General features: G+C 43.6%; 1 protein-coding gene across 2 annotated transcripts in view; it reads left to right on the forward strand.

Moving 5' to 3' along the window:
* The window catches only part of LOC137652250 (mpv17-like protein 2), a 90,488-nt gene that overhangs the window by 11,632 nt on the left and 59,879 nt on the right, over nucleotides 1–18,977 (forward strand). The window lies entirely within an intron of this gene.

Genomic DNA, 18,977 nt, shown 5'->3' on the forward strand with positions numbered 1-18,977 from the left:
ACTTCCCCTAAGGGTGGACCTTCTACGTCAGCCACGCGTAAAGAAGGTACACCAAGGCCTCCACGCTCTTCGTCTGACTGCCTTCAGACTATCGAAAGACTCTCGAGAGCTAGAGGCTTTTCGAAGGAGGCAACCAGAGCGTTTGCTAGAGCAAGGAGAACATCCACCCTTAGAATCTACCAATCGAAGTGGGAAATCTTCCGAAACTGGTGCAAGTCAGTATCCGTATCCTCGACCAGTACCTCTGTAACTCAAATAGCTGACTTTCTCTTATATCTGAGGAAAGAACGATCTCTTTCAGCTCCCACTATCAAGGGTTACAGAAGCATGTTGGCATCAGTCTTCCGTCACAGAGGCTTAGATCTTTCCAACAATAAAGATCTACAGGACCTCCTTAAGTCTTTTGAGACCATGAAGGAGCGTCGTTTGGTTACACCTGGTTGGAATTTAGACGTGGTACTAAGATTCCTTATGTCAGACAGGTTCGAACCGCTTCAATCAGCCTCCCTGAAAGATCTCACCTTTAAGACTCTTTTCCTGATATGCTTAACCACAGCTAAAAGAGTCAGTGAGATTCATGCCTTCAGCAAGAACATCGGATTCTCATCCGAAACGGCTACATGTTCTACAACTTGGTTTTCTAGCCAAACACGAGCTGCCTTCTCGGCCTTGACCAATATCGTTCGATATTCCAAACTTATCGTATGGTTGGAAATGAACTAGAAAGAGTATTATGTCCTGTAAGAGCTCTTAAGTTCTATTTAAAAACCTTTACGAGGCCCTTCTGAAGCTTTATGGTGTTCAGTTAAGAATCCATCTTTGCCTATGTCAGAGAATGCTTTATCCTATTTTATCAGACTGTTAATACGAGAAGCTCATTCCCATCTGAATGAGGAAGACCAAGCTTTGCTGAAGGTAAGGACACACGAAGTTAGAGCTGTCGCAACTTCCGTGGCCTTTAAACAAAATAGATCTCTGCAAAGTATATTTGACGCAACCTATTGGAAAAGCAAATCAGTGTTCGCGTCTTTTATCTTAAGAATGTCCAGTCTCTTTACGAGAACTGCTACACTCTGGGACCATTCGTAGCAACGAGTGCAGTAGTGGTGAGGGCTCGACCACTACAATTCCCTAATTCCATAACCTTTTTTAATCTTTCTCTTGAAATGTTTTATTATTGTTTTTGGGTTGTCCGGAAGGCTAAGAAGCCTTTCGCATCCTACTTGATTTGGCGGGTGGTCAAAGTCATTTCTTGAGAAGCGCCTAGATTAGAGGTTTTGATGAGGTCCTGTTGTATGGGTTGCAACCCTTGATACTTCAGATCCTAGGGGTCGCTCAGCATCCTAAGAGGATCGCGAGGCTCCGTAAGGAAGACGTACTTAAAAAGGCAAAGTAATTGTTCAAGTCGACTTCCTTACCAGGTACTTATTTATTTTATGTTTGTTATTTTGAATAACTGCTAAAATGAAATACGGAATACTTAGTTCATAATAATGTCAACATGTAATGCTGGTCTCTACCCACCCCCCTGGGTGTGAATCAGCTATATGATCATCGGGTAAGTTTAATATTGAAAAATGTTATTTTCATTAGTAAAATAAATTTTTGAATATACTTACCCGATGATCATAAATTAAAGGACCCACCCGTCCTCCCCAATAGAGACCCAGTGGACCGAGGAGAAAATTGGTTCTGTGTTGACATCGAGTACTTGAGTACCTACTTGACAGATGGCGCTGTTGATGTACACCCCCACCTGTATAGCGATCGCTGGCGTATTCCGCCGTAGGTTTTTCTGTCGGGCAGCAGAGCTGACAGCTATATGATCATCGGGTAAGTATATTCAAAAATTTATTTTACTAATGAAAATAACATATTACTGTACTTAGAATTTTTTGGGGTACTTTTTGGCACATCTCTTTAGTTTAGTAAAACTGTTACCCATCATTTTGGTTTCTTGTTTAGGTTGTTAACTGTAGAGTTATGTTTGGTTTGGTATTGCATTTTGAACCTTTTATTATGCTGGGTATATGAATCTTGTTATTTTTACTTTCATCCCTATTACAAAACAGTTCAATTGCTTTTTGCTTCTCCCTCAACTGTGCATTCTCATCATGTACAGTACCCCATTATTATCTAAGGGGATAGTGGGCCCATAATACATTTGCAGTCGAAATGAAACTTAAGATTGTGGGAATCATATCAAAGACTATTTGAAAGTCATACTTTATTTTCCTGCTAGGTTATTGGTTTAAAGTGAACCTTTACTAACTTTGCTGAGCATGATGTTTGCCTGTACAGTACTTTAAAGTTAGAAAAGTGTATTGGACTTATTTTAAAATATTATTACAGTTCTTTCTTTTTTTTTTTTTGCATTTAGAGAGTTGTATCTCAAGCATAATTGCCCTTCACCTTTCTTGAACATGACCAAGTAAGTAATTTTAGCTTATAGATGGGTATATTTAGCCAGTTACTTCCTCTTGAAAAACTTTGTTTCGTACCATTTCTCAGACTTGAAGCTGGAAGATTAAAGTCTTCTCTTCAGGTACCTATTCGGTTAACTGAAGTAATTGGGTAGCCACTGCGCTAGTATATTCCATCTACATTTAAACAAAAGCTATATCTCATTATGGGCCAGGTATCCTTTACTACTTTGAAAACTTTAATCTTGTTTTAACCCAGTTTATGACCTAAAAATGTATGCTTGCCACAAGAAAAAGTCTAGAAGTCTGTGCCCCCCTCTCTGTTCTAAGACTGTTTTGGAGTGTAAACTTCAGCAAAGTATGTCATAAGGCTAAGTAGTATATTTCCTATAAGGTACGTTCTAAAGTAAATGATACAGTACAGTACAAAAATGAAGGCAACTTGGTGCTTAAGCACACAAACTGTACAATTTTTAGTTACTTTACTGTACTGTACTTTACTTTGACAGCTGCTTTTCTGGTCCCATACAGTAGGGGAACCCCACTCTCTACAGGACCTCCACTGTCATTTTATCTTGTTCGTTCAGAGTATTCAACATTTTATATCACATATTGCTCATTTATTGTTAAATCTTCACTGTCAAATGAGTAACAGAATAAGAAAGTTCAGTTTCCTCATGAAAGCCTTAATGTCTTCAATCATTCGGATGTCTCGTGGGAACTTATTGTATAGTCTTGGGGCTGCATATTTAAAGGCTCTGGAGCCTACAGTAGACATATATCTAGGTTACAATAGTTTGAAACCATCTATAACTATTCTCGTGTCAACATGATTTGCTGGGTACACAACATGTAGCAATTCTCTTAAGTATTTTGGACGACCGGTTCTGATAACTTGGTGGATTATTGTACATATTTTAAATCCAATTCTCACCTGAATCGGCAGCCAGTGTAAATCAATTAGTATAGGGGTGGTCCTTTCTCTAGGTTGGACACCTTCTATCAGTCTTGCTCCTCTGTTTATTATGTTTTGTAATTTCTTAAGTTGTACTTTTGGTACATTGTAATACAGTAGATGGAGCTGCAGTAGTCAATAATGGTAATAAAACAGTTTATCACAAGTTTCTTTACAGAATTTTCATCCAGATACTTTTTTATAAAAGCAATGTTTCTGAGATGATAACCAGCTGTTTTTATTACATAGTTTATTTGGGCATTGAGAGACAAGTTACAGTCAAGAAATATGCCTTTGTAGTATTTTTGATAGACTAATGGTATAGATGCAGAATAAGATTGGGTCAAGTACAGTCCTCTGAGGTACCCCTCTGTTTAAAGGTTCATATGATGAATAAGAGTTTCCAATTTGCACACAGTAATTTATGCCAATCAAGTAGTCTTTCAGGTATTTGAAAGCTTGATCTTCAACACCGATGGACCTTAGATAATTTTTTTAGCAGTTCATGCATAACTGTATCAAAAGCAGCACTAAAATTGAGTAATATTGAAATACCACATTTATTTTCATCCATCATTTCCAGCATATCACTTACAACAGAATAGATGCCTGTCTCCGTAGAGTATAATTTTCTGTACGCAGACTGGTTGTCCGGCAAAGCTTCTATTTTTTCTAAGTGGCTGACTAGTTGTTCAAGAATTACTTATTCTAGTACTTTTGAGACAAAGGATAGATTCGAAATAGGTCTATATGAGTTTAATTCCTGATAATCCAGAGCACTTTTCAGAAACAGTGTGACTATAGCCATTTTTCAGATTTGGGGAACTTACACTCATCGATGCTTGCATTTGCTATTCTTATAATTATTTCGGCTAGACTATAAAAGTTTTACTTCCTCCAGTTACTTCAGATATTGGCACTGCGTTCCTGCTATTAGCTTAGTACTGCATTGGTGAATTTTGTTTTTGGCCCAATTGTGCTAGGTTCTTTTTTTTCATGAGAATATAATGTAATTGATTTTACAGAGAAAAAAGATTCATGTGCTCTTACTATAATCATTACATCATTCCCAACTTCATGACTGACTTGTGCAGTTCTGAATTCAAAGGAAGAATTTATCCTGAATGATATCTATCTGTGCCTGCATATTATTGTAGTAGAAATTTTTATTTTTAGTTTTATGTAACTTAATTATGTAGAGCAGGTTTTGTAAACATAGTATTACCATTTTAAAGTACTATAATTTCCTTTTATTGTTGATTTTGTGATTTCTTGAGCCACTGCATCTCACTGAGATTTGTCCTGAGCTACTTATAATGATCATCTTCAATGGCAATGAAAAGGTGAAGGAATGTTCTTGAAGCATGAACTATAAAAGGAAAGACCCATGACTACCATCACCCCATGAAGTTGGCAAAACTTTCAAAGTTTGCAAAACTTGGACAACAGAGACCACTGTGAGACGTGAAAAACAGCAAACCTGTTTACTTCACCACCCTCACCAAATGGCTGTTATCTTTGCTTAGTCCATACACTACTGTAGTTCATATAACTGTAATTGTACATTACTATTACCAATACAGTACTGTACACTAGTATAGTATGGTACATACGGTATGATAAGGAGATTCATCACTCATATGTGATCCACCATCTTGAATTCATAGCATACCTCACGATTCACTTTACTGTACAGGTTGTTGATTTTGGTGTACTTTGATGTATATTACTGTAATATGTATACAGTACTGTACTATTATCACTACAGTAGTGCAGCAACACTCAATAAAAAAAAATTATATGCACGACCAGTCTTACCAGTTACGCAGATAAAAGACTACGCTTCGTACTTACACTTGATCTTGTGATACATAATACTTAGTACATTGTATGTACAGTATACAGTACTGTATATATTAGAAATGTGTCGCACTGTACTTGTCATGTACAAATACAATATATTGTACAGTACTTCTACCTTCTTTTCTGAAGTCATTGCCTCCTGCCTCTCAGGGGTATCTTGATGGGAGGACGAAGCTCTCCTAGGGGCTCTGGTGTCGATACTGATACAAAACACAAAGATAGTTACTAGATGGGTACAGCAAGATTGAGGCAGATTTATTGTGGGGAGCAGTGTCTTGTGGCAAAGGAGAGGCAAGAATAGGCAGTGGAGTAAGAATGTCTTGATATGCACTAATCATAACCAAGAGGACACTGAAAATCCATGAAAAACCTGAATTATGTTATTTTCATTAATAAAATAAATTTTTGAATATACTTACCCGATAATCATGTAGCTGTCAACTCCGTTGCCCGACAGAATTCTACGGAAGGGATACGCCAGCGATCGCTATACAAGAGGGGGGTGTACTCACAAGCGCCACCTGTGGCCAGGTACTGCAGTACTTCTTGTTGACACCACCTCAATTTTTCCTCGGTCCACTGGTTCTATGGGGAGGAAGGGTGGGTCAATTAAATCATGATTATCGGGTAAGTATATTCAAAAATTTATTTTATTAATGAAAATAACATTTTTCAATATTAATCTTACCCGATAATCATGTAGCTGATTCACACCCAGGGAGGTGGGTGAAAACCAGTGTACATGTATATCAAGAAGCTAAGTATCCCGTATTTCATATTTTTTCAATATTAAACTTACCCGATAATCATGTAGCTGTCAACTCTGTTGCCCGACAGAATTCTATGGAGGGATACGCCAGCTATCACAATACTAGAAGGGGGTGTTCTTACCAGCGCCACCTGTGGCCAGGTACTCAAGTACTTCTTGTTGACACCTCCTCAATTATTCCTCTGTCGTGCTTCTGACAAGACGTTCTGGGATACGCTTATGTTCTTGGAGTATTTTCACGACTTTGGTGAAGTATTTCTCTTTGATTTCGGCTGTCGCTTTACTGGAAACTTCTATATTAGCTTAGTTAGCTTTTGGAATTAATTTGATTAATTATGGTGACGTAGAGAGTATGAACTCTCGTTCACCTTTCAATGGCCGACCCTTCCCTTAGACGGAAGTGTTGGTGTCTAAGAGAGTATAGACTCTTTTTCTTAATTTTGCTTAACAAAAGTTATAGATTTATTTTATATCTCTCCGCCTCTTATAGGCCTCTTCGATTAACTTCCTTTTATTATAAACTTATTAAAATTAATTTTTATATTTGTTTATATTCGACCTTCCTAATAGTAGGCGGTCTTTTCTTGGTACCGAAGTTAATTATCGTGAGTCCGTCATTTCGGTTTTACCTGTTAACATATTATGCTATTTTAAGGTCTTTGAAAGAATTTCTTTGATAGTCTCGTACTTTTTCAAAGTTGAACTAACGTTTTGTTTGTCTCGGCAGTTGTTGACGTTCAGAACGTTTCAACTTGCACTCTATCGTTACGATAGAGAAAGAATGTTCACGGTTTCACATTGCAGTAAAGAGTAACCGTTTCTAGCGTTTTGTTCATTCTTTCTTAACTTAATGGTTTTGATCCTAATAAGGAACTTTTCTTTTTGGGAAATATTTCAGTTTTTTCCTTTAACAATAATATGTTTTAACGATATATATGATTGGGCTCTTCTCTCAGGTTCTAAGTCAGAGAGAGAGAGAGAGAGAGAGAGAGAGAGAGAGAGAGAGAGAGAGAGAGAGATAGAGACGGAGGGAGAAAGAGGATAAACGTTTCCCTCAAGCCTGCCAGGCGTACGAGTAACGTCGTTATCGTTTTGCTCTTATCCCTAGTCTCTTTAGGGGAAGAAACTAAACGTTTCTAGAGTGATCTAGTGTTTAGTCTCTTTCCAGCCACTGAATTTTCTTTCATTAGATTTTTCTGTTACATTGTAATTCTGTTTTCGCAATTACTAACTTTTGAGAAGGATAGAATTGCGTGTTTCAGGTACAAACCACTTAAAGTTTCGAGTTCAGTGAAATAAGTGCAAACAGAAATCAAAGTGATAAGTGATTAGCGCAAAGTATGTCAGTGTTATGCGTGAGGGTACTTTTGTGCGCGCCAGTCGTCCTCCCAGTCCGGGACCTCTTGCAAGCTCCCAAGCCCAGGGGAGAAGCAATGTCGAAGGGCATAAGGGTTCGGCAGGCCTTGATCGGCGCACAGAAGTATCCTCGGTGGTTGTGGGCGTGTCTTACCGAGACCGTCACTCCCACCCGCAGACGATTGAGCCCTTATTTTGCTCGTCTGCAGAAGAGATTTAGAGGAGAAAATAAAGGCAGAGTTACGCTGGTCTCAGGTCTCAAGACCTCTTAAACGTAAAGTCCAGACCTATGCCAGACGTACGAAGTAAAGTTCAACAACCCGGATGCAGTCATTGGGTTAGCTCTGTCTCTCCTCAGTCATCAGTTTGTCGGGCTGAGAGTGCGCCTACACTCCCCCCCCCCTATGCTCGCTCCGCCTGATCGCAGTACCACCTGCCAGGCGTACGATGTTGTGGATTCTACTACAGTCCATGCAAGCACAGCTTTCGGACCTGATGCGTGAGTGTCGTGCTGAGAGTGTTGCACCTCCTCCTCCTCCTGCACCGGTGGTGCACCAACCGCCTGCACCCGTTCAGCCTGTGCTGCACCCGCCTGCACCGGTGGTGCACCAACCGGCTGCACCCGTTCAGCCTGTGCTGCACCCGCCTGCACTCGCTGCACCCAGTCGCAGCACCATCTGCCAGGCGTACGATGTTGTAGACTCTACTACAGTCCATGCAAGCACAGCTTTCGGACCTGTTGTATGAGTGTCGGGCTGAGAGTGTTGCACCTCCCCTGCACCCGTTCAGCCTGTGCTCAACCCGCCTGCACTCGCTGCACCCAGTCGCAGCACCATCTGCCAGGCGTACGATGTTGTAGACTCTTCTACAGTCCATGCAAGCACAGCTTTCGGACCTGTTGTGTGAGTGTCGGGCTGAGAGTGTTGCACCTCCCCTGCACCCTTTCAGCCTGTGCTCAACCCGCCTGCACTCGCTGCACCCAGTCGCAGCACCATCTGCCAGGCGTACGATGTTGAACCTCTTTCTGTGTTCGCTGTTCCCTGTGTTGTTCAGCCTCAGCCTTCTTTAAGGCAACCTTCGGTTTGGGATCAGGAGGATTACCCCACTCTTCCTCCTCCTCCCCTGGCTGCTCCACCGGTGGTGCAACTCTCGGTGGAGGTACAACCTCTTCCACCTGTGAGTCAGTCTCCTCAGCTGCTGCACCGAGCTCAACCCGTGCACCCTGATCCTGCGCCTCAGACACCTCTGCTTGCGGGAACTTTACCTTGTTCTGCGCAACCTCGGTCTCTTCACGCTCCACTCATACCACAGGAACAGGAACTTTCTGCACCTTCCACTGTTGTTGTTCCAGCTCGTTCTGACTCTGCTGTTCAGCATACCTTACCTCCATTTTCTAACCATGGCAAAAATATGAATCATGAGTTATGAATGTAAGGTAAACATTATGTTGATTTTAAACCCCATGCAAGCATGCATAAAGCACTCTAGCACTGGTCATGGAATTTCTGAGAAATGTTAAACGCCATGCACACGCTCTGCTTTCCTTACAGCAGGCTCTGCTTACAGCAGGCTCTGCTTACTACATGCTCAGCATTCAGCATGCTCTGCATTCAGCATGCTCTGCATACAACATGCTCTGCATACAGCATGCTCTGCTTTCAGCATGCTATGCATACAACATGCTCTACATACAGCATGCTCTGCATACAACATGCTCTACATACAGCATGCTCTGCATACAGCATACTCTGCATTCATCATGCTCTGCATACCTTACCGCATGCTTCTCAACATATCTTGGGTTGTTGCCAACTCACTAGACTGTCAAGCAGTTTCATAACGTTGCCTTCTAGTCTGCTGCTTTTGCACCAGTGAACCCTCACTCAGAGAACTTAGCTTTTCTAGGATAAGGTCCCTGTAGATGAGAAAGTTCTTTTCTCCCTCCTTCTGATATTCCCTTGAGGACTCTGTCATTTGGAGGGAGCCTTTAGCTGCATAACCTCTTATGGACTTTTATTTAAGCATAACATGCTTACAGGGAAGGTAATGGTTCCACTTCAGCCGCTAATCCCGTCTGTTACCACACCTGCTCCCATAGACCTTGAGCTGTGTTGCATGACATGCAGTCCAAGCTTAGTCCTTGTTAGAGGATTTTTGTTTACGGAGTCAATGTGTCACGGGGAAGACGTTCAACAACCAACAGAAGGGACTTGTTGTGACGCAGTGCGGCAACCTCAGCAACCCGTTAAGGAGTTGTCTGTACGACCCAGATAGTCTAGACAGATTCGGGTTGTCACTGTACTTCCTCGCTTGCCCATGATTGTCAGTTTACAGACTGTGCAGCAGTATCATGATCTTGTGTCCGGCTCCGTCAGACGACTGGCTTTTAAGAGCTCCCACAAGTCGTCGCTGTCTGGAGATTTTCAAATGGACTATGGATCTGACCAAGGAACTGGGCCTCCTGGTCAATTTTGAGGAGTCTCAGCTCGTTCCATCCCAGACCATTGTTTCCTTGGGTATGGATCTTCAGAGTCGAGCTTTTTGGACTTGTCCGTCGGCCCCAAGGATCTTCCAAGCCCTAGAATGCATCCAGAGCATGCTGAGAAGGAACCGATGCTTAGTCAGGCAGGGGATGAGTCTAACAGGGACACTTTCATCGCTGGCCCTGTTCATCGAGTTAGGGAGACTCCACCTCCGCCCCCTTCAGTATCATCTAGCTGCTCACTGGATAAAGGACATGACGCTAGAGACGGGCTCAGTTCCTGTTTCCGAAGAGATGAGGTCTACTCTAACGTGGTGGAAGAACAGCATTCTTCTCAAGGAAGGTCTACCTTTGGCTGTTCAGACCCCCGACCACCGTCTCTTCTCGGACGCATCGGACACGGGCTGGGGTGCGACACTGGACGGACAGGAATGCTCGGGAACATGGAATCAGGAGCAAAGGACACTTCACATCTATTGCAAGGAGTTGTTGGCAGTTCATCTGGCCTTGATAAACTTCAAGTCCCTCCAGCTTACAAGGTGGTGGAGGTGAACTCCGACTACACCACAGCCTTGGCTTACATCTCCAAGCAGAGAGGGACTCATTCGAGGAAGTTGTTCAAGATCGCAAGGGACCTCCTCATTTGGTCAAAGATCGAAAGCTCACGCTGGTAACGAGGCTCATTCAGGGCGATATGAATGTCATGGCAGATCGCCTCAGCCGTAAGGGTCAGGTCTTCCCCACAGAGTGGACCCTTCACAAGAATGTTTGCAGCAGACTTTGGGCCCTGTGGGGTCTGCCAACCATAGTTCTATTCGCTACCTCGATGACCAAGAAGCTCCTCTTGTATTGTTCTCCGATTCCAGACCCAACAGCAGTTCGCGTGGATGCCTTTCTGCTGGATTGGTCCCATCTCAACCTGTATGCATTCCCGCCGTTCAAGATTGTCAACAGGGTACTTCAGAAGTTCGCCTCTCACAAAGGGACACGGTTGACGTTGGTTGCTCCCCTCTGACCCGCGAGAGAAGGGTTCACCGAGGTACTGCAATGGCTGGTCGACGTTTCCCAGGACTCTTCCTCCTAGAGTGGACCTTCTGCGTCAACCTCACGTAAAGAAGGTACACCCAAACCTCCACGCTCTTCGTCTGACTGCCTTCAGACTATCGAAAGTCTCTCAAGAACTAGAGGCTTTTCGAAGGAGGCAGCCAGAACGATTGCCAGAGCAAGGACGACATCCACTCTCAGAGTCTATCAGTCTTAATGGGAAGTCTTCCGAAGCTGGTGCAAGGCCAATGCAGTTTTCCTCAACCAGTACCACTGTAACCCAGATTGCTGACTTCCTGTTACATCTAAGGAACGTAAAATCCCTATCAGCTCCTACGATCAAGGGTTACAGAAGTATGTTGGCAGCGGTTTTCCGCCACAGAGGCTTGGATCTTTCCTCCAACAAAGATCTACAGGACCTCCTTAGGTCTTTTGAGACCTCAAAGGAACGTCGGTTGTCCACTCCAGGCTGGAATCTAGACGTGGTCCTAAGGTTCCTAATGTCATCAGGATTTGAACCGTTCCAATCAGCCTCTTTTAAGGACCTCACATTAGAAACTCTTTTCCTCGTGTGCTTAGCAACAGGTAAAAGAGTAAGTGAGATCCACGCCTTCAGCAGGAACATAGGTTTCACATCTGAAACGGCTACATGTTCCTTGCGGCTCGGTTTTTTTGGCTAAAACGAGCTTCCTTCCCGTCCTTGCCCTAAGTCGTTCGAGATCCCAAGCCTGTCCAACATGGTGGGGAACGAACTAGAGAGAGTACTTTGCCCTGTTAGAGCTCTTAAGTACTATTTAAGAAGGTCAAAACCATTACGAGGACAATCAGAAGCCTTATGGTGTGCTATCAAGAAGCCTTCTCTACCAATGTCTAAGAACTCAGTTTCTTACTACATCAGGCTTCTGATTAGAGAAGCAAATTCTCCTCTGAAGGAAGAAGACCTTGCTTTGCTGAAGGTAAGGACACATGAAGTGAGAGCTGTGGCTACTTCAGTGGCCTTCAAACAGAACCGTTCTCTGCAGAGTGTTATGGATGCAACCTATTGGAGAAGCAAGTCAGTGTTCGCATCATTCTATCTCAAAGATGTCCAGTCTCTTTACGAGTACTGCTACACCCTGGGTCCATTCGTAGCAACGAATGCAGTAGTAGGCGAGGGCTCAGCCACTACATTCCCATAATTCCATAACTTTTTAACCTTTCTCTTGAATACTTTTTATGGGTTGTTCGGTCGGCTAAGAAGCCTTCCACATCCTTGTTGATTTGGCGGGTGGTCAATTCTTTCTTGAGAAGCGCCGAGGTTAAAGGTTGTGATGAGGTCCTTTAGTATGGGTTGCAGCCCTGTATACTTTAGCACCTTTGGGTTGATTCAGCCTCCAAGAGGAACGCTGCGCTCAGTAAGGAAGACGAACTTAAAAAAGAGACAGAGTAACGGTTCAATTCGACTTCCTTACCAGGTACTTATTATTTCATTGTTATTTGAGATAACTGTTATATGAAATATGGGATACTTAGCTATCCTTTAATCTTGTACACTGGTTTTCACCCACCCCCCTGGGTGTGAATCAGCTACATGATTATCGGGTAAGTTTAATATTGAAAAATGTTATTTTCATTAGTAAAATAAATTTTTGAATATACTTACCCGATAATCATGATTTAATTGACCCTCCCTTCCTCCCCATAGAGAACCAGTGGGACCGAGGAATAATTGAGGAGGTGTCAACAAGAAGTACTTGAGTACCTGGCCACAGGTGGCGCTGGTAAGAACACCCCCTTCTAGTATTGTGATAGCTGGCGTATCCCTCCATAGAATTCTGTCGGGCAACAGAGTTGACAGCTACATGATTATCGGGTAAGTATATTCAAAAATTTATTTTACTAATGAAAATAACATATCAGTTATTCAAAATAACAATGAAATTATAAGTACCTGGTAAGGAAGTCGACTTGAGCCGTTACTCTGCCTTAAATAAGTTCGTCTTCCTTACTGAGCGCAGCGTTCCTCTTAGGAGGCTGAACAACTCTAAGGTGCTGAAGTATCAAGGGCTGCAACCCATACTAAAGGACCTCATCACAACCTTTAACCTCGGCGCTTCTCAAGAAAGAATTGACCACCCGCCAAATCAACAAGGATGTGGAAGGCTTCTTAGCCGACCGTACAACCCATAAAAAGTATTCAAGAGAAAGGTTAAAAGGTTATGGGATTATGGGAATGTAGTGGCTGAGCCCCCGCCTACTACTGCATTCGTTGCTACGAATGGTCCCAGGGTGTAGCAGTACTCGTAAAGAGACTGGACATCTTTGAGGTAGAATGATGCGAACACTGACTTGCTTCTCCAATAGGTTGCATCCATAACACTCTGCAGAGAACGGTTCTGTTTGAAGGCCACTGAAGTAGCCACAGCTCTCACTTCATGTGTCCTTACCTTCAGCAAAGCAAGGTCTTCTTCCTTCAGATGAGAATGTGCTTCCCTAATCAGAAGCCTGAATAGTAAGAAACTGAGTTCTTAGACCTTGGAAAAGAAGGCTTCTTGATAGCACACCATAAGGCTTCTGATTGTCCTCGTAAAGGTTAAGACCTTTTTAGATAGTACCTAAGAGCTCTAACTGGGCAAAGTACTCTCTCCAGTTCATTCCCCACCAAGTTGGACAGGCTTGGGATCTCGAACGACTTAGGCCAAGGACGTGAAGGAAGCTCGTTTAGCAAAAACCGAGCTGCAAGGAACATGTAGCCGTTTCAGATGTGAAAACTATGATCCTGCTGAAGGCGTGGATCTCACTTACTCTTTTAGCTGTTGTCAAGCACACGAGGGAAAGAGTTTTTAATGTGAGGTCCTAAAAAGAGGCTGATTGGAGAGGTTCAAATCTTGATGACATAAGGAACCTTAGGACCACGTCTAGATTCCAGCCTGGAGTGGACAACCGACGTTCCTTTGAGGTCTCAAAAGACCTAGGGAGGTCCTGTAGATCTTTGTTGGTGGAAAGATCCAAGCCTCTGTGGCGGAAAACCGCTGCCAACATACTTCTGTAACCCTTGATCGTAGGAGCTGAAAGGGATCTTACTTTCCTTAGATGTAACAGGAAGTCAGCAATCTGGGTTACAGTGGTACTGGTTGAGGAAACTGCATCGGTCTTGTACCAGCTTCGGAAGACTTCCCCTTGAGACTGATAGACTCTGAGAGTGGATGTTCTCCTTGCTCTGGCAATCGCTCTGGCTGCCTCCTTCGAAAAGCCCCTAGCTCTTGAGAGTCTTTCGAAAGTTTGAAGGCAGTCAGACGAAGAGCGTGGAGGTTTGGGTGTACCTTCTTTACGTGAGGTTGACGTAGAAGGTTCACTCCTAGAGGAAGAGTCCTGGGAATGTCGACCAGCCATTGCAGTACCTCTATGAACCATTCTCTCGCGGGCCAGAGCGGAGCCAACCAACGTCAGCCGTGTCCCTTTGCGAGAGGAGAACTTCTGAAGTACCCTGTTGACAATCTTGAACGGCGGGAATGCATACAGGTCGAGATGGGACCAGTCCAGCAGAAAAGCATCCACGTGAACTGCTGCTGGGTCTGGAATCGGAGAACAATACAACAGGAGTCTCTAGGTTATCGAGGTAGCGAACAGATCTATGGTTGGCTGACCCCACAGGGCCCAAAGTCTGCTGCAAACATTCTTGTAAAGGGTCCACTCTGTGGGGATGACCTGACCCTTCCGGCTGAGGCGATCTGCCATGACATTCATACCGCCCTGAATGAACCTCGTTACCAGCGTGAGCTTTTGATCTTTTGACCAGATGAGGAGGACCCTTGCGATCTAGAACAACTTCCACGAAAGAGTCCCTCCCTGCTTGGAGATGTAAGCCAGGGCTGTGGTGTTGTCAGAGTCCACCTCCACCACCTTGTTAAGCTGGAGGGACTTGAAGTTTATCAAGGCCAGAAGAACCGCCAACAACTCCTTGCAATTGATGTGAAGTGTCCTTTGCTCCTGATTCCATGTTCCCGAGCATTCCTGTCCGTCCAAAGTCGCACCCCAGCCCGTGTCTGATGCGTCCGAGAGGAGACGGCGGTCGGGTTTCTGAACAGCCAAAGGTAGACTTCCTTGAGAAGAAAGCTGTTCTTACACCACGCGAGAGTAGACCTCCTCTCTTCGGAAACAGGAACTGAGACCGTCTCTAGCGTCATGTCCTTTATCCAGTGAGCAGCTAGATGATACTGAAGGGGGCGGAGGTGGAGTCTCCCTAACACGATGAACAGGGCCAGCGATGAAAGTGTCCCTGTTAGACTCATCCACTACCTGACTGAGCATCGGTTCCTTCTCAGCATGCTCTGGATGCATTCTAGGGCTTGGAAGATCCTTGGGGCCGACGGAAAAGCCCGAAAAGCTCGACTCTGAAGATCCATACCCAGGTAGACAATGGTCTGGGATGGGACGAGCTGGGACTCCTCAAAATTGACCAGGAGGCCCAGTTCCTTGGTCAGATCCATAGTCCATCTGAGAATCTCCAGACAGCGACGACTTGTGGGAGCTCTTAAAAGCCAGTCGTCTGACGGAGCCGGACACAAGATCATGGTACTGCTGCACAGTCTGTGAACTGTCAACCATGGGGAAGCGAGGAAGTACAGTGACAACCCGAAGCTGTCTAGACTGTCTGGGTCGTACAGACAACTCCTTATCGGGTTGCTGAGGTTGCCGCACTGCGTCACAACAAGTCACTTCTGCTGGTTGTTGAACGTCTTCCCAGTGACACACTGACTCCGTAAACAAAAAATCCTCTAACAAGGACTAAGCTTGGACTGCATGTCTTGCAACACAGCTCAAGGTCTATGGGAGCAGGTGTGGTAACAGACGGGGTTAGCGACTGAAGTGGAACCATTACCTTCCCTGGAAGCATGTTATGCTTAAATAAAAGTCCATAGGAGGCTACGCAGCTAAAGGCTCCTCTCCAAATGACAGAGTCCTCAAGGGAATATCAGAAGGAGGGAGAAAAGCACTTTCTCATCTACAGGGACCATATCCGAGAAAAGCTAAGTTCTCTCAGTGAGGGTTTCACTGGTGCAAAAGCAGCAGACTAGAAGGTAACGTTATGAAACTGCTTGACAGTCTAGTGAGTTGGCAACAACCAAAGATGTGTGACTGAGAAGCATGCGGTAAGGTACTGTATGCAGAGCATGCTGTATGCAGAGCATGCTGTATGCAGAGCATGCTGTATGTAGAGCATGCTGTAAGGTAAGCAGAGCATGTTGCATGGCGGGTAACATTTCTCAGAAATTCCATGACCAGTGCTAGATTGAGTAATATCGCATTACTGTCCATTGAAAGTGCACGTGCCGAGGGAATTGATTTAGACTGTTTTGTTGATGAATTTGATAGCCGGCATGATAATCGTAGAATTAAGCTGCACTAAATATACGTACTATAATCTACTTCACCTCAGGAAAGGGAAACTCGCCCTGTTGGCAACACTGCATTACTTCATGCATGCTTGCATGGGGTTTTAATATCAACATAATATTTACATTATATTCATAACTCATGATTCATTTTTGTTTTGAAGATATTTTTGCCATATTTTTGCGATTTTGTTAAAAATATATTGCAAGGAATACATATATATATTTTTTTTTTTTTTTTTTTTTTTTTTTTTTTTTTTTTTTTTTAAGTAATACGAATAACCTCCATTATCATAATGTTTGTGTAGGCATACATGTATATGTTTTACAAATGCAAGTTATGAAAGTAATGAGGTGTTATTATTGTCATTTGTTATTTCAAAGTTGAATGGGAAGAGGCTCAAGCTGAGGAGAAAGTGGCAGATGCATGCGTTGAGGTGGCTGACCCATAGCATGAGGTTCCTGCCTCAAGAGTTGCGCTTGCCTCAAGGGTTGAGGTGGATGCGCAGTAGCAGGTTCCTGTCTCACGAGTTGAGGTTCTTGAGGTGTGAGCTGCGAGAGTTGGGGTAGCGGCTGCGCAGAACGCAGTTCCTGTCTCACGAGTTGAGGTTCTTGAGGTGCTAGCCTCAAGAGTTGAGGCTCTCGCCTTGAGGAAAGTTGAGGTAGCAGCTGCGAGAGCTGAGGTGGCTGCCTCAAGGATGGTAGAGGTTGTCGTACCTCAAGAGGTTGTTGCCTCGAAGATGGTCTAACTGCAAGAAACTCTTGCCTCAAAGGAAGAGGAGGAAGTAAGGCATAAGACTCCTGTTCCCATTGTTGAGGTTGCCTTAAGGAAGGTGGAGGTTGCTGCACAACGCTGGTAACTGGCAACTCCCAACGCGGCAGCTCACGCATGGAGGTAGCCTGAGGAACCTCAACCTCATACGTCTGGCAGATTGTACTGCGCAGAGGAGGAGGAGCGTTCGCAGGAGGAGGTGTATTAACCTCCTCTGCCTGAAACTCCTGCATCAACACCGCAAGCTGAGACTGCATTGACTGCAGCAAAGACCACTAGAGTTTAAGAAAGACAACAACAAACGAAGCTACTGTCCGTTGAGACTGAGGGTCTAAAACAGCTGGTGCGGCAACAGACGGAGCTACTGCCTGTTGCGATACCACCTTGCCTCTCTGGGAGGTGTGCAGTTGTCGTACTGCAGCAAGTCCGAACTGACCCAGTGCTAATGGCTACACCTAGGAGTTGGACTTGTGCGGAAGGGACCGACTTGCACTTAAAAGCTGCAAGATTGGTCCATGGTTTCTGCGAGAAACCTCTACCGCAGACGAGGAAAGAAAGGGCTCTCTCGTCTTTGTGTGGGTGGGGTGATCACGTCGGCAACGTGTGTAGATACACCCGAAACCACGGAGGGAAAAACGTCTGTTCGTCGATCAAGGCCTGCTGAACCCATAAGTCCTTCGACATTACTTCTCCCCTGGGCTTGGGAGCTTGTAAGAGGTCCCAGACTAGGCGAACAACTGGCACGAACAGACGAACCCTCGAACGCAACACTGTAACACTTTGCGCTTATCACTTATCACTTTTGATTTTCTGTTTGCACTTATTTCACTGAACTCGAAACTTTAAGTGGTTTGTACCTGAAACACGCAATTCTATCCTTCCTTAAAAGTTAATAATTGCGAAAACAGAATTACAATGTAACAGAAAAATCTAATGAAAGATAAATAATTCAGTGGCTGGAAAGAGACTAAACACTAGATCAAATAAACTACGTTTAAAATCTCTCACCGCATAAAGCTTGAGAACAAGAATAAAACTCTAGAAACGTTTACCTTCTTCCCCTAAAGAGACTAGGGAGAAGAGCAAAAACGATAACAACGTTACTCGCTTGAACGAAACGTTTATCCTCCTCTCTCTCCCTCCGTCTCTATCTCTCTCTCTCTCTCTCTCTTGACTTAGAACCTGAGAGAAGAGCCCAATCATATATATCGTTAAAACATATTATTGTTAAAGGAAAAAAACTGAAAGATTTCCCAAATAAAAAGTTCCTTTATTAGAATTAAAACCATTAAGCTAAGAAAGAATGAACAAAACGCTAGAAACGGTTTACTCTTACTGCAACGTGACACCGTGAAAATTCTCTCTCTATCGTAACGATAGAGCGCAAGTTGAACGTTCTGAACGTCAACAACTGCAGAGACAAAACAAAACGTTAGTTCCACTTTGAAAACAGTACGAGACTATCAAAGAAATTCTTTCAAAAACATTAAAATAGCATAATATGTCAACAGGTAAAACCGAAATGACGGGCTCAATGTTAATTAACTTCGGTACCAAGAAAAGACCGCCTACTATTAGGAAAGGTCGAATATAAACAAATATAAAAATTAATTTTAATAAGTTTATAAAAAAAGGAAGTTAATCGAAGAGGCCTATAAAAGGCGGAGAGATATAAAATAAATCTATAACTTTTGTTAAGCAAAATTAAGAAAGAGAGTCTATACTCTCTTAGACACCAACACTTCCGTCTAAGGGAAGGGTCGGCCATTTAAAGGTGAAAGAGAGTTCATACTCTCTTCGTCACCATAATTAATCAAATTAATTCCAAAAGCTAGCTAAGCTAATAATAAAACTTCCTGAATAGCGAAAGCTAAAATCTAGAGCAAATACATCACCAAATCGTGAGCAAAAACTCCAGAATCAACAGCGTATCCATGT

This window comes from Palaemon carinicauda, chromosome 13, assembly GCF_036898095.1.
Source record: "Palaemon carinicauda isolate YSFRI2023 chromosome 13, ASM3689809v2, whole genome shotgun sequence".
Classification (NCBI taxonomy): Eukaryota; Metazoa; Arthropoda; class Malacostraca; order Decapoda; family Palaemonidae; genus Palaemon; species Palaemon carinicauda.